Source organism: Coffea arabica, chromosome 11e (genome assembly GCF_036785885.1).
Source record: "Coffea arabica cultivar ET-39 chromosome 11e, Coffea Arabica ET-39 HiFi, whole genome shotgun sequence".
NCBI classification, from domain to species: Eukaryota; Viridiplantae; Streptophyta; class Magnoliopsida; order Gentianales; family Rubiaceae; genus Coffea; species Coffea arabica.
This window is the reverse complement of record NC_092331.1, coordinates 55,749,800-55,762,637: the sequence shown is the minus strand read 5'-3', so window position 1 is coordinate 55,762,637 and position 12,838 is coordinate 55,749,800. Positions and strand designations below refer to the sequence as shown.

At 38.0% G+C, this 12,838-nt stretch overlaps 1 pseudogene; it reads right to left on the bottom strand.

Moving 5' to 3' along the window:
• Positions 1-75: 75 nt before the first annotated feature.
• LOC140021402 (uncharacterized) lies at positions 76-11,606 on the bottom strand (annotated as a pseudogene).
• Positions 11,607-12,838: the final 1,232 nt, after the last annotated feature.

Below are 12,838 nucleotides of genomic sequence, written 5' to 3'. Positions count from 1 at the left end.
TCAACGAACATTTTTTCTACAGAAATCTCGAGCCTGCAATTGTTTAATTTGGAAGCACAGCAGATGCTACAGCGTTTACAAAAGAGAAGCAATGGCATAGGCCACCCATACTAACCGTATTGCAAACTGAAAATTTGGAGCTTGTTTGTTTTCCTGAATGATACAACATTTCTCACAGCTGAATATTGCAAGCCAACTTCTAAGCAGAAGCTTGTTTCTGTTTCCTATGTCTCGTTCTTGAATCCTGAACCCTGGTTGAGATGTATAGGTTTTCACTGCAGATTTGAGACTCGTAACAACAACTCAAATCTGTTTGTCTTTTTCATTATTCGACTAGGCTTCTCTCTCTTCTGAATGCATATCAAACTAGTTCAGATTTTATATATTTCACTGGATTGATGGAGAAATTTTATTAAAACACTCTATTGCTTAAAATTTAATATTATAATACACAGATAACATGAGCTGAGCCAACATACAACGTCTACCATCAGTAACTTCTTTGCAGAAGAAAGGATTACATCCAATAAATAGGAACATACACAAAGATTATTATCGCAAAGCTTCTTGTGAGAGGAATTCATGACATACATGTTAACAGTCATGAAACTCATCTGAACCATAATAGATAATCAAGCAGGACATCAACATGGTACTACTGAAACAGGCATCAAGAAGACGTAGAATGGGAGTACCAACTTGTCAAATCCTAACTGAAGACTAAAACCATGAATATGCATTTGGCAGTCACAGTGCATTTGCCACAAGAGAGCGAAGTCCTACAAATGGTTATTTGGAAAGAAAGTTGGAAACGAAGAAGTTGTAAACATTGGATATTAAGAGAGAGAGAAGAATTGAAAGCACTCCTTATGCAGAGTCTGGATTCCTGTTACAAGAAGGGGAAGAAAAATAAGTAGCTTCAAAGACAGAAGGAAAGAAAAGAATGCCATTAGCAATATTAGGCGCAGGAAAAGACATAACTACTCGAATCTCAGACATAAACCATTTGAATCAAAGTGCTTCCGTCTTAACTGAAGTTCAAACTATCAGATGCAAGTAAAAGATCACAAGTCAAGAATCATACAAGGAGAGTGTTTAACATACCGATCACTTCTGATAATAACATCAATGCCTTCAATCTGTTCTTGAATTTCTTTAGCAGAATTCTCAATAGGTTCACTACAATAGTGGGCCTCAAGCCGCTGCAGGGTACCAAGTTCCTCAACACCAAAAGGGATCTCCTCCAAGAGCTTGCATGATTTCAGAACAAGATGTTGAAGGCATGGAAAGTGGCGAACTATTATTGCTTCCCAATGGATCAAATCAGTGTTTTCAATTAGCAAGTGCTTTAGACTATGAAAACCTTCTTCAGTTGGCTCCCATTTTGGCCCTTGGAAAGCATAATTTTTGAGTTTAAGCACCTCAAGGTTGGGCAACATGGCAATAAAGATCATATCTTCCCATGGTAAGTAACTCCAACTCAAACTCAAATGCTTAAGAGTCACTGGCAAAGCAGCCAAACCCAAATTCTTTCGCACTTCTCTATTTTGTGTGTGGAAGGAACACTCGAGGGTTTCAAGTTCTTGCAAGCAAACAAGATTATTTAGGACTTGTGACAAACTGTCTGTGCTGTAGTCTTCTTTAGTTTCACAAATTCCCAGTTTCTTAAGATGGGGCATGACACTGAAAACTTCCTTTGTGCAACATGAAAATTGTATTGTATAGAGAGTTTGCAGGTGTTCTGAAGCAAATGGACGAGGAAGGTATCTTGTACAGTGAAAGGATTCTTTAGATGACAAGCTGCAGTAATATGCACATGCCTCAGTGAAGGCATATTCCAATACTCCAGTAACAATGTTGGGCTACCGCCAGATTCCTGACAAAGCCATGGACCATGAATGACTAAGGTCTGGAGATTCCTCAATTGGGAAACTGAGGCAGGAAGCTCATAAGTAACATTGAGTGCAAGATACCTCAAATGTATCAGTTTTAGAATTTGATCAGGGAAGTAATCGAAATGCAGAAAGAATATGTCCAATACTCTAAGCAACTTAAAGCCTAACTGAAAGAATAGAATATCAGGTACTATATTAGCACCCAGTGTGAAACACAGAAAAGATGAGACATGTGGGATTGCAGGTGCTGCAGACACATCACTGTAGGGATCCAAATGGAAACTCAGACGACGTTGATTACGCATGCCTGTTTGAACACCTTTGGCACTTCTCCTTTGTATGACATGCATGAAGTTCTCCTTTTGAGCTTCTTTCAAGCACAATTCCCGTAAGAAGTCATGGAGGCGACAAGTTTTGACTTCCCCCCCAAAGCGCTTCTTTTCAACCAAAACTAAGCTTCTGCCGATAAGGTCTTCCAAGTAATCCTCTCCAATCTGTTCCAACTGTTTCTCTGAATCCAAATATAAGAAGCCCTCTGCAGCCCATAAATTAATCAATTTTGAAACTTCAATCTCACAATCTTCAGGGAAAATCCCCATATAGAGGAAGCAGGCTTTCAGGTGATGGGGCAAGTAATTGTAACTCAAAGCAAGTATATCTAAGCAATTTTCTGGATCAGTAGAAACAACTGAGCTAACCTCCTCTGCAATATTATTCCAATAATTGTATTCCCTGATGACACGTGAGAGAACACCAGCAACAACGACAATAGCTAGAGGTAATCCCCGGCATCTCTTAGCTATTTTTTTTCCAACTCCTACCAATTCTTGGGGGCAGCTTGCTGTCCCGAAGATGAGCATTTCCAATAGTTCCCAGCTTTGTTCTGCACTCAGAAGGTTCATGCAATGAGGTGGCTTTTTGGGACTCACATTTGTTGCTAACTCCATGAACCGAGTTGTAACTACTATTCGACTTCCATTTTTGTCATCAGGAAAACATCTTTTGACATCATTCCAAGCATCAATACTCCACATGTCATCCATAACAATCATATACCTCATACCTTTCAAACTTCTGTATACAACTTCAGCGAAAAATTTCTAATTTTGTGATGAATTTAAAAAAAATTCTACAAAAGGGGTGATTTTGGCGTTAGATTCCGTCCAGGGGTCTTCGCATTCGTGAGCTCTACTTATTGAGCTCGCATTCCGCAAATGCGAGCTCTTCTCTATGTTTTTTTTTTTAATTTTTGAGAGCTAGGGAATTATTTCCAGAAAGCAAATGCGAGCTCTTCTCTATTTTTTTTTTTAATTTTTGAGATCTAGGGAATTATTTCCAGAAAGCTTTTAATTTTTTTTTAAAAAAATGTTGCAAATATTTAAAATTTTGCAAATAGCTCGCATTTGTTAAATTTGACCTGCAAAAATTGTATTTAACTTTTTTGTTGGATTTCGCATTTATAAGTATGACTTTTAGAAAATTAAATTCAAAAATGTTAGGAAAAAAATTGAAAATGATATCTACGAGCTCCATAAAAAATATAAAAGTAAATGTAAATATTGTTTGTTTTGTAGAAGTTGCCTTTACTAAAATGGTGTCGGTAGTAAAATCTTATTTTAAAATCTGTACGAAAATCTTATTTTTCGGATAAAGGTTAGAGAAATTTTGTTTAAAAATCTGTAATGTTTAGAGGAATAATGTTTTTTTTTTATTTTAAAATTGCACGTGGCTAAAGTCATCAAATATGTGCTAAAACAAAATCAGATTAACAATAATCTTTTTAATATAATTTACTATAGATGCATAATTCTTTGATAATAACAAAAATTGGTAATTGTACGGTTGAAAATACGTTATTTAATTATAATACATTTAAATGGTGGAAAAAGTACACATGATAGTTCTTTCTATTTCATAGATCAATGTTCTTTCTATTTTATAGATCAATGTAAAAATAGAATGAAATTGGTAACATGTAAGGTGTTGAGTATTTGTTGTGAATAAAATATTAAGTGTTTTTCCTTTTGTATAAAATAAATTTTTTTGATCAAATTCTAATTTTCCTTTGTTATTAATGAATCGTATTTATTTGTTGACACCGATGAATATTAGTTATAAGAATATAATAGTTAATAGTCATTAATATATGTTACAATTTCAACTGTAATTTTAGAAATTTCATAACGCAATGTTATTTAAAAAAAATTATATAAGTTATTTTTATGAAGTGCATGTTATTTGTTTGGTAGTTGAAAAGGAAAAGGAAAAAAATGAAAGCAAAGATCTAGCGATTAAATCTTGCGTGTGTTACCTAACTTACAAATATTTGGGCTGGATTACTATTTTGATTAAAAATATAAAGCGATAATGAAGACAAAGTTATACTGCAGCAAAAACCCTAAAACCCTAAGTGCTAAAGCCGTAAAACACTAAATCGTAAATCTTAGAAACCAAATCCTTGTAAACCCTAAAACATTAAATCAAGGTTGTAATTTTATTAATGTCCATTAAAAAATATTTTTGCGGCACGATAGGATTACTATTTTCATTAAAAATCTAAAGTCCTAATCAAGGCACACTATTGTCAAACTAAAATCCTACTAAAATCAAACGGGTGTGAGTACTATTCTCGTAAAACACTAATTCTTGATCTCTGAAACCGTAAAATCCTGAATCCTAAAAGCCTCAAACCCTGAGTGGTATCTCTAAAGTAGTCAGTAGCAGAATCAAAGATGTGATATTTTCTTTTGTCTACAACTCATTTGGTCTTCTGTTTTGTTGCAGAAGCATGTGCCACAGATTTGTGTCCCTCAAAATAGCTGCAAAAGTTGTGAGAAAGGTAAAGAAAAACGGGTGTGACACTGGCTGTAGAGAGAGACAGATCCGATCCTTGGATCGGAAGGTTGAATATAAATCCGAGCTCGGATCGTTAGGATCCGAGGACTTCCCATGATGGATCCGAGGTCAGATCTTCTGACCTCGGATACACTCCTACAGAAGTACAGACGAGGGATCGGATGTGTCTTAGCTCTCACAGATACGAGCTCGGATCGGTTCCATTAAATTTCCTATTTTTTCGCTTCTTTCGTTTTTCCTTCATTTTTGCTCCTAATTTCTTGTGCACTTTATCCTCTGGACTATCTTCACATTGATTTCAGCTCGTGCATGAACTTCATATGGAATGTCCCTCACAATCTCAAAAAAATAATGCATTTATCCACTCATTTAATCAACTCAAAAAAATGGGCAAAATTGAACATTTTGGCCATTAACTTGAAATTTTGGACAATATTTTGTACAAATTTTGACAGAATTTCCCCTAAAAAATGGACAAAACTCCCTGTCAACAACCTCAATTTCAAGAAAATTAACCTTATGACAATATTTCCAAATACAAAACCAACATTTTCAAGCCATGGACAACTAAAATGTAAAATATTTTCAAGCCATAGACAACATTTTCAAGCCATTTTCAAGCATAATTTTTCTTATTTAACCAAATATACTTTCTAAAATGTAAAAATCCTAATAGCATAATAATTCATTCCAAGCCAAATAAGAATTAAACTTTTCTAAAATACACATAGCATTTTATCCAAAGGAAGAATTAGACACTTAAAATTTTAACAATTTGGCCATTTAATTGGAAGAATTGCAATGAAATATTGGAAAACGTTTTCGAAAAATTTGGACAGAGTTTCCCCATAAAAATGGATGAAACTCCCTGCCGACATCCTGAATTTCAGAAAAATTATCCTCTGTACAATATCTCCGAATATAATTCCAACATTTTGAAGCCATAAACAACTAAAATCATGCATTTCAAGACACATTGTCCTCATTGTAGAGGAAGGTAAAAGAAACTGAAACTTCCCTCAAATAGGTGGTGATGCAATTTGAAGCCCTTAATCATCACGATCATCCAATTTGTGTCCAAAATGAGACAACAAGGGTACCAAACACCATAAGTAGCACAAGATGATTCAACTAAAAGAAAAATAAAATCTACAAACTTTGTCTTAACCAAAGAAAAGAAAAATAAAGAAATAAAAGATCCAATCCGCTAAAGAGCTTCATGGCTGCTGGGAACGAGGGTCTACTGCCTCCTCGGCTCCATGAGGACCCTGTGAGGTACCAATATGGCCCTCCTCCTGATGAGGTGTAGGAGTAGGAGACCGGCGGATATGGAAATGATCCTCGATCGCACGAAGACGGCGATCATGTCGGTGGAGCCGCTCGGTCATCATCGGCTCCGTTTGGTCAATGCGCTCGACAACTCGCGTCTCCATACAACAAATGGCATTTAGGAGCTCTTGCCACTTGGAGCGCGGTTGAGGAGGTGGTCGCGGAATCGGAGGAGGAAGAGTCTGTTGTGCCTCCGTCCCTTGAGTTTCCGCTTGTGGTTCAGTGTGAGGCGGAGGCTGAGTGGAAGTCGATGCTTCTCCTGTATCCCGGACCAAAGTAGCTCCAAAATCCGTAGAAATACCCAAGGATTTGAGTATCGTAGCATTCACCTCCTCGGCCGACCTAGTTACAACCGCTCTCTCGGTTCCAAGAGGAACCTTGAGCTTCTAAAAAATAAGTGATAGCAGTCGAGAAAATCCGAAACAAGTGTCGCCGGCCCTCATGCGAGCTGTGGTCCGCATATAACTGATGATAATGCTGGGTAGAGGAATTCCGGTCAACTGCCTACCCACTCCATGTATCATCTTATCCAGAAAATAGAGATCGCTATTTCGGATCTCCCGTTTGCCACTCTTTTTCAGCACCACATTAAAGGTAAAAAGATAGAAGATCAGGTGGTACCGATGCTCGAATGAGTCGGCATATACCGTGAGTTTTTTCGAACTTCCTCGCTCACGGTACTGCCCCTTTAGACGTTCCACAGCCTCTCCCACTTGCCAAGGATCTCTAGCTTTGAACTCCTTGGTCAATTTGACGTCGTCGCCTTCGTCTTTGAGTTCGACGAAGCGTCTCAGTGCATCTCGATTGAGAGCCACTCTCCTGCCTCTAACCCATGAGACAATGAGGTTGCCACTGTGGCTCTGCTTGTTTTCTACATTAGCATAGAACTCCCGGATCAGGTTGGGGTAGTAGTGCTCGGGCAACTGAAGGATGTTCTCCCATCCAAGTCTCTTGAATGCTGTAGAAATGTGATAGTGCTCGTCCACCTCCGGTGCCAAGTGTTTCTCAATGATGATCTCCTTGTCCAGTCCGGCTTCATACCACTCTTGGTTTTCGATCGATGTGAATCGTGTGGTATCGTAGTCTGGCGGTGGCTCGTCACGGCTAGTAGATGCGGTCTTCCGGCGAGAACGAGATGGCGGCTCAGGTGAGGAAGATTCTTCCTCAGGTGACTCCTCGTGCAAAGAGGGTGTGTGTTCCTCACCTGAGGAAGGAGTAGGAGTACGAATGCGAGCCCTCCTTGTGCGAGCCATAATACCTATACCAAAAAGGTTTGAACGTTCATTAGAAAACGTGTAAACTTGCTCACACTAATTAAATAAGAATTTAAGAAAATTTCGTCAAAGTTTCCCCTTGTAAAAGGGCTAAACTCCCTGCCAAACTTAATTGCAACATGTATGATATTGATTTCCATCCAAAATTGCATTATATGGCATGAAAAACCTACTTAGCATTCCATCTCTTTAACTTGAAACAATAAGCTAGAAACATTGTAATAACTAGTAACATAAGAAACTTGCAAAGTCATTGGATGCACCATCAAGCTTGGAAAATCTCATAAAATTGTGCCCTAGCAAAGGTCATGCTAATGTCAAGTTTAGTTTGAACCATTCAACCTTTTCACTTGAAGAATTCATGCCAATTTATAAGCATATTTTATGTTTCACCGGGCATAAAAAGATCTCGACTTCTTAAAAACAAGTCAAGCTGATCCAAAGAAACAAGAAATTGCAAGCAAAAATAGACTAAAACTCCCTGCCAACCTATCCGAACAGGGTAAGAAATGTACAAGCGTAAGAAATGTACCGGAAGTTATATATATTTGGGCTCCACATTCACACCGCATAACAAGATCCACATTGACAATGATGTGATATTCTACCAATGAATCTTACATGTTTGATGTTTTTCCCTGTAGCATATTTTGCCACTTTTTTAGCATTATAGATTTTGCCAATTACAAAAAACATTACAAGGTTGGTCATTGACTTTCAATCCATCAATTCGCCTTAAAATAAATCGGTATTTCATGTTCTAACGCCCTTTTCTACTTAAACAAAATTAAACAAACCATACAATTTCAAAGTGACCGAAAACATCCAATAGCTGTAATATAACATAAATTAGCTAATGGCTTGACTCAAATCCAAATTAAGCCTTATGCATAAGAAATGGTAGTTGTAATATAAAATAAATTACCTAATAGTCAGTTGCCCTCACAAAGAAATATCTACAAAAATATCGACATAGTCTCCCCTATAAAGGGGCTAACAATCCAAATATCCATGAAATTCAAAAGCTCCAATCTGTAAACTACATCCCAAATTTCTAAGCTCCAATTGCAAAACATACAATGTCCAATGTAGATAGTGTTTCGACCAAAAGTAATAGCTGCGCAATAGATTTTAAGCACAAAAAATTATGATGAATTTTAAAAGAATTCAACAAATGGGGCATTTTCAGCATGGGATTACGTACAAAGGGTCTTCGCATTCAGCAAATGCGAACTCACGGAGCTCGAATTTTCGAACGACGACATCCAAAAAAAAATTTTTAAAAAAAAAAATAACCAAACCTCGCATTTATTATGAAATGCAAAAATCCGAGCTCGGATAATTTATGGCATCGCTCGGATCCAACAGGGTTCGGATCCGTCTCAACGGATGATCAGACGAGCCCTCGGATCCGGGTGAACAACTATGGATCCGAGCCCGTATCCAAATGATCCGAGGTCGGATCCGTCTGTGTAGAGTCTTATCCGACCTCGGATCATGCTTTTTCTGCACTAATTGCAGAAACTGCAAATAAACTGCTCCAACATTGGAAAGTGGAAACATTGTACGAATTCAAAAAATATAACGTATATCCTCAAATCCACCACAAAAATTACAAAAATAAGCACAACCCACATCAAATTTAAACCCAAATTTCACCACAAATCTGAACTTGTCTTGGATTCAAGTATTCAAGTATTAATTAAACTTAAAATGCTATAAGTGAGGCATTGCAAGTGAAAAAGCCTAACCTTTATGCTGTTTGAGAGTTGGGACGGCAATGCAGGCAAATTTTGGGAAGCGGCACTCGCGGAACCAGTCTTTGGATGCTCCGGTCAGCTCCGGTCTTTGGATGTTTCGATGTGCAGAAACCAGCTCTGTTTTCTTTGTTTTGCTTTTACGTACAATTCCGAACTCTTTGTTTTCCTGTTCGACAGCTATGTTTGGCGTTCTGCTTCGACAAACTTACTTTTGTCTTTTTTTTTTTTGAAATGGAGTCTTGGCGGTGTTTAGTGCGAGCTCAGTGAGCTCGCATTCTGGGAATGCGAAGACCCCAATTATAGAAAGCGCTCCAAAAATCGCCATCGTTGTAGAATTCCTTTTTTTTTCCATCACAAACTAAGAATTCACCCAAAACCAGCTAATTGAGCATTGCTCTTCTCAACCATTTTATCAGCGGACCGTGCAATGGAGCTCAAAAGGCCTAGTAACAAATCTCTCACTTGATAGACTTGGGATACTGTTATCCATGCACGACAATAGAAGTGATAAACAATATAAGGATCATTAAAAGCTTTTCTAGCAAGAGTTGTCTTACCAATGTCGCCCATCCCAGAAATTGTCACTATTTCTAGTCCTGGCAGTCCAGTGAGCCCCTCCAAGATAGTCGTCAGCTCAGCATCAAGACCTACCACAATATCCTCCTTATTCGAACTAAGTGGTGCTTTCCTGACGCTTGATCCCTGCAATCTTAGACTCTTTTCATCTATATTTGTAGTCATTCTCTTGATAGATTGAACATCCTGTAATGCATGAACTAAACCTAGACGAATGCCCTTCTTTCCATCTAAGGCACTCTTGACCACAGTTTCAAGAGAACTTTTCCCCACTGCCTGCTGTAGGAATCTAGATGGTGACTCACTATTGGACAAAGTGCAAATGAGGTACGTCTTTACTGACTCGACTTGATTGTCCAAGATACATTCTTCAACAAGATCTCTTGCTCTATAAGCAACGTCTTTGATGCATTTCAGCAATTCATGATCCTGGAATTTATCGGAAGAATCATCAAGAAAATTCAGCAAGGAGAAAAGATCCTGGTAGAGAATTGTGATCTCAGAAGCAACTTCATAGAAAAAGATTATGGCCTGTTTGAGCTCATCCACGGCACGAAGCATTTTTCTTGCTGCTTCACAAGAAAATTGATGAACAGCGTAGTCGGATCGATCTGTCCGGGTGTCGAGGACAGTGGTTTCCAGAAATTTCTTCAGGTCTTGCTCCAAAGATCCAATTTCCATCAGAATTGGAGGCTTTTTCTCCTGCAATTTTGGTATTCCGCAGCTCAAGGACAGTGTTCGTTTCTTGATCTCCAAGAAGTCAGCATGCCGACCAACTGCTCGAAGAAATTCTTCAAAGCTGCATAACAGAGTCCCTGTTTCACGAGAAGTTTGATCAACAACGTAGTTGGATCGATCTGTCCGGTTGTCGAGGACAGTGGTTTCCACAAATTTCTTCAGGGCTTGCTCCGAAGATCCGATTTCCGTCAGAATTGGTGGCTTTTCCTCCAGCAAGTTTAGTATTCCCCAGCTCAAGGACACTGTTCTTTTCTTGATCCCCAAGAACTCAGCAGGCAGACCAACTGCCCCAAGAAATTCTTCAAAGCTGGATGGCAGAGTTCCAGGTTCTTCAGTGATCCACAAAGCTGAGGGTTCTCCTTTCAGGAGCAATAAGACTTGACGGAATCTCTGTGTGACAACCTCCGCTTGCATCTTCTTCATTTCCAGAACCAAACAGGGAAATTGCAGCAGATACTCCAGCGTTTGTACCAGGGAAGCAATTGCAGCGTAGGCCATCTCTCAGCTGTACTAGGAAAATCTCCAAGACGATTAACAAAATCTGAAGGTACATGAAAAAGGGTTGAAAGACAAGCAATTACAGGAACCAGAAGCATAAAAAGGAGAATTTTTTGGTTAAAAATATCCAGCAAGAGACGGGATAAGCATGTATTCGGGATAAAAGAAAAACTTGTTGAACATAAGCACCTAACCGAGCAATCAAAAGGCAAAAATGAACCCCTTTCGACTGATCGGCGTAGAAAAAAAAATCACCAGTAGCAGAGAAGCGGAACACAATCAGAATTCAGAAAAATTAATGATCCTTATTGTCAAAAAAACAGAAAAGTTTTTGACTGATATACTTACCTAAGAAGAGTACCGAGAGTGATCACATTTTACGTATAGTAGTCAACCCATGGAAACCACCAGCCTCTAATGCGTGGTGGGGTGGGAGGCATGGTCTAAGAAGAGTCTTCTGGTCAAGTGCTGGGATACAGTTTTTTTTTTTTTTTTTTTTGGTTGCCAGCCACGGTATCCAGGGCAAAGCCCTGACTAATCCGTTGGTCGACTCGGGTCGCACACCTGGCTATGGTGGGTGAGTCTCCCAACAAGGGTAGCTGCATACGCCATGTTTCGAACCCGAGACCTGCTTAAGCGGAACCAAGCTGCTTACCACTTGGCCCAACCCCAATTGGTGGATACAGTTGTTCGCTACACTGTGTGGATGTGTAAAATTTTATAGCTTTTAATTTTTGTGGGGGCAATGGATAATATTGACCGTTGTTGAGGCCTCATTTTAGGTGACTCGAGAAATCCATCTTTTTATTGTTTTAGGAGTTAATTTCACTTTACATTATTTAATTTTACCCGAAACTTCACTTTCATCTCTATACTTTGAAATGAGATGCCTTAGTTCCTTAAATATAAAAAGGATTGTCCTATTTAAGTAAAATCGTCAGGGGAAATGAAATAGATTTCATGGATTAATTTTTCTTACATTGTCTTTTTCTTTCGGTGAGATCTTACATTATTTGTGTACACACGAATAGGTCATGCATGCCACTTTATTTGAAATGTCATTTTCCCCTGAAAATTTTTTTTACGTTTTTTATGAACAAATTTTTCAATCACGTTTTTGTCTCGCATATATCAAATCGTTGTAATATATTTTTATGCAAAATTCCAGAAAATAGCAATCCAAACAGATCTGAATTTGATTTTGTATTCCAAATTTTTTCATGTATGGAATGTATCAAACTCCACTTGGTGGGTTTGTTTGGGTAGGAGTTTATTTGAATGATTTATTTGAAATAATTACTGTAGCACTTTTTGTGATGTGATGTATGTGAGATAAAAAGGTGATTAAAATTTGTAAAGTAAATTATTTTATTTTAAAACTACGCAATCCAAACACACTTATGTATAGAAGATTTAGCTCAAATTTTATATTTTATGGACTAAAGTGGGATAGATTTTACATTTAAGAGGATTAAGATGAAACCAATTTTATACTTTAGGAATTAAAGTGTAACACATTTTATACTTTAAAGGCCAAAACGTCTTATTTCCAAATTCAGAGACCAAAATAAAAATTAATGCAAGTGAATATTACTCTTATTTTAAATCGAGGAAAATAGAGAAAAGTTTGACTGATTGGGTTGGACCTGACCCATATTATTTTCATTTTTGGATTAAGTGCACTTTGTTCTCCTCAATTATACTCTGATCGAACTATAAAAGTTTAGCACCAAACTAACATCTCTCTTCCCACCACGGTTATCGTCCCACAAGAGACTGAAGTGGACAAGATTGTTAGGCATTTGGATGAAATGTCCCTGTAGGCTTCCTTGGCTTCACATGTTACCAGTCTTTTTTAAGATATCAAAGGATGGAATGAAACTTCGGGAGCAACTACCAATCAAGGTCCTGG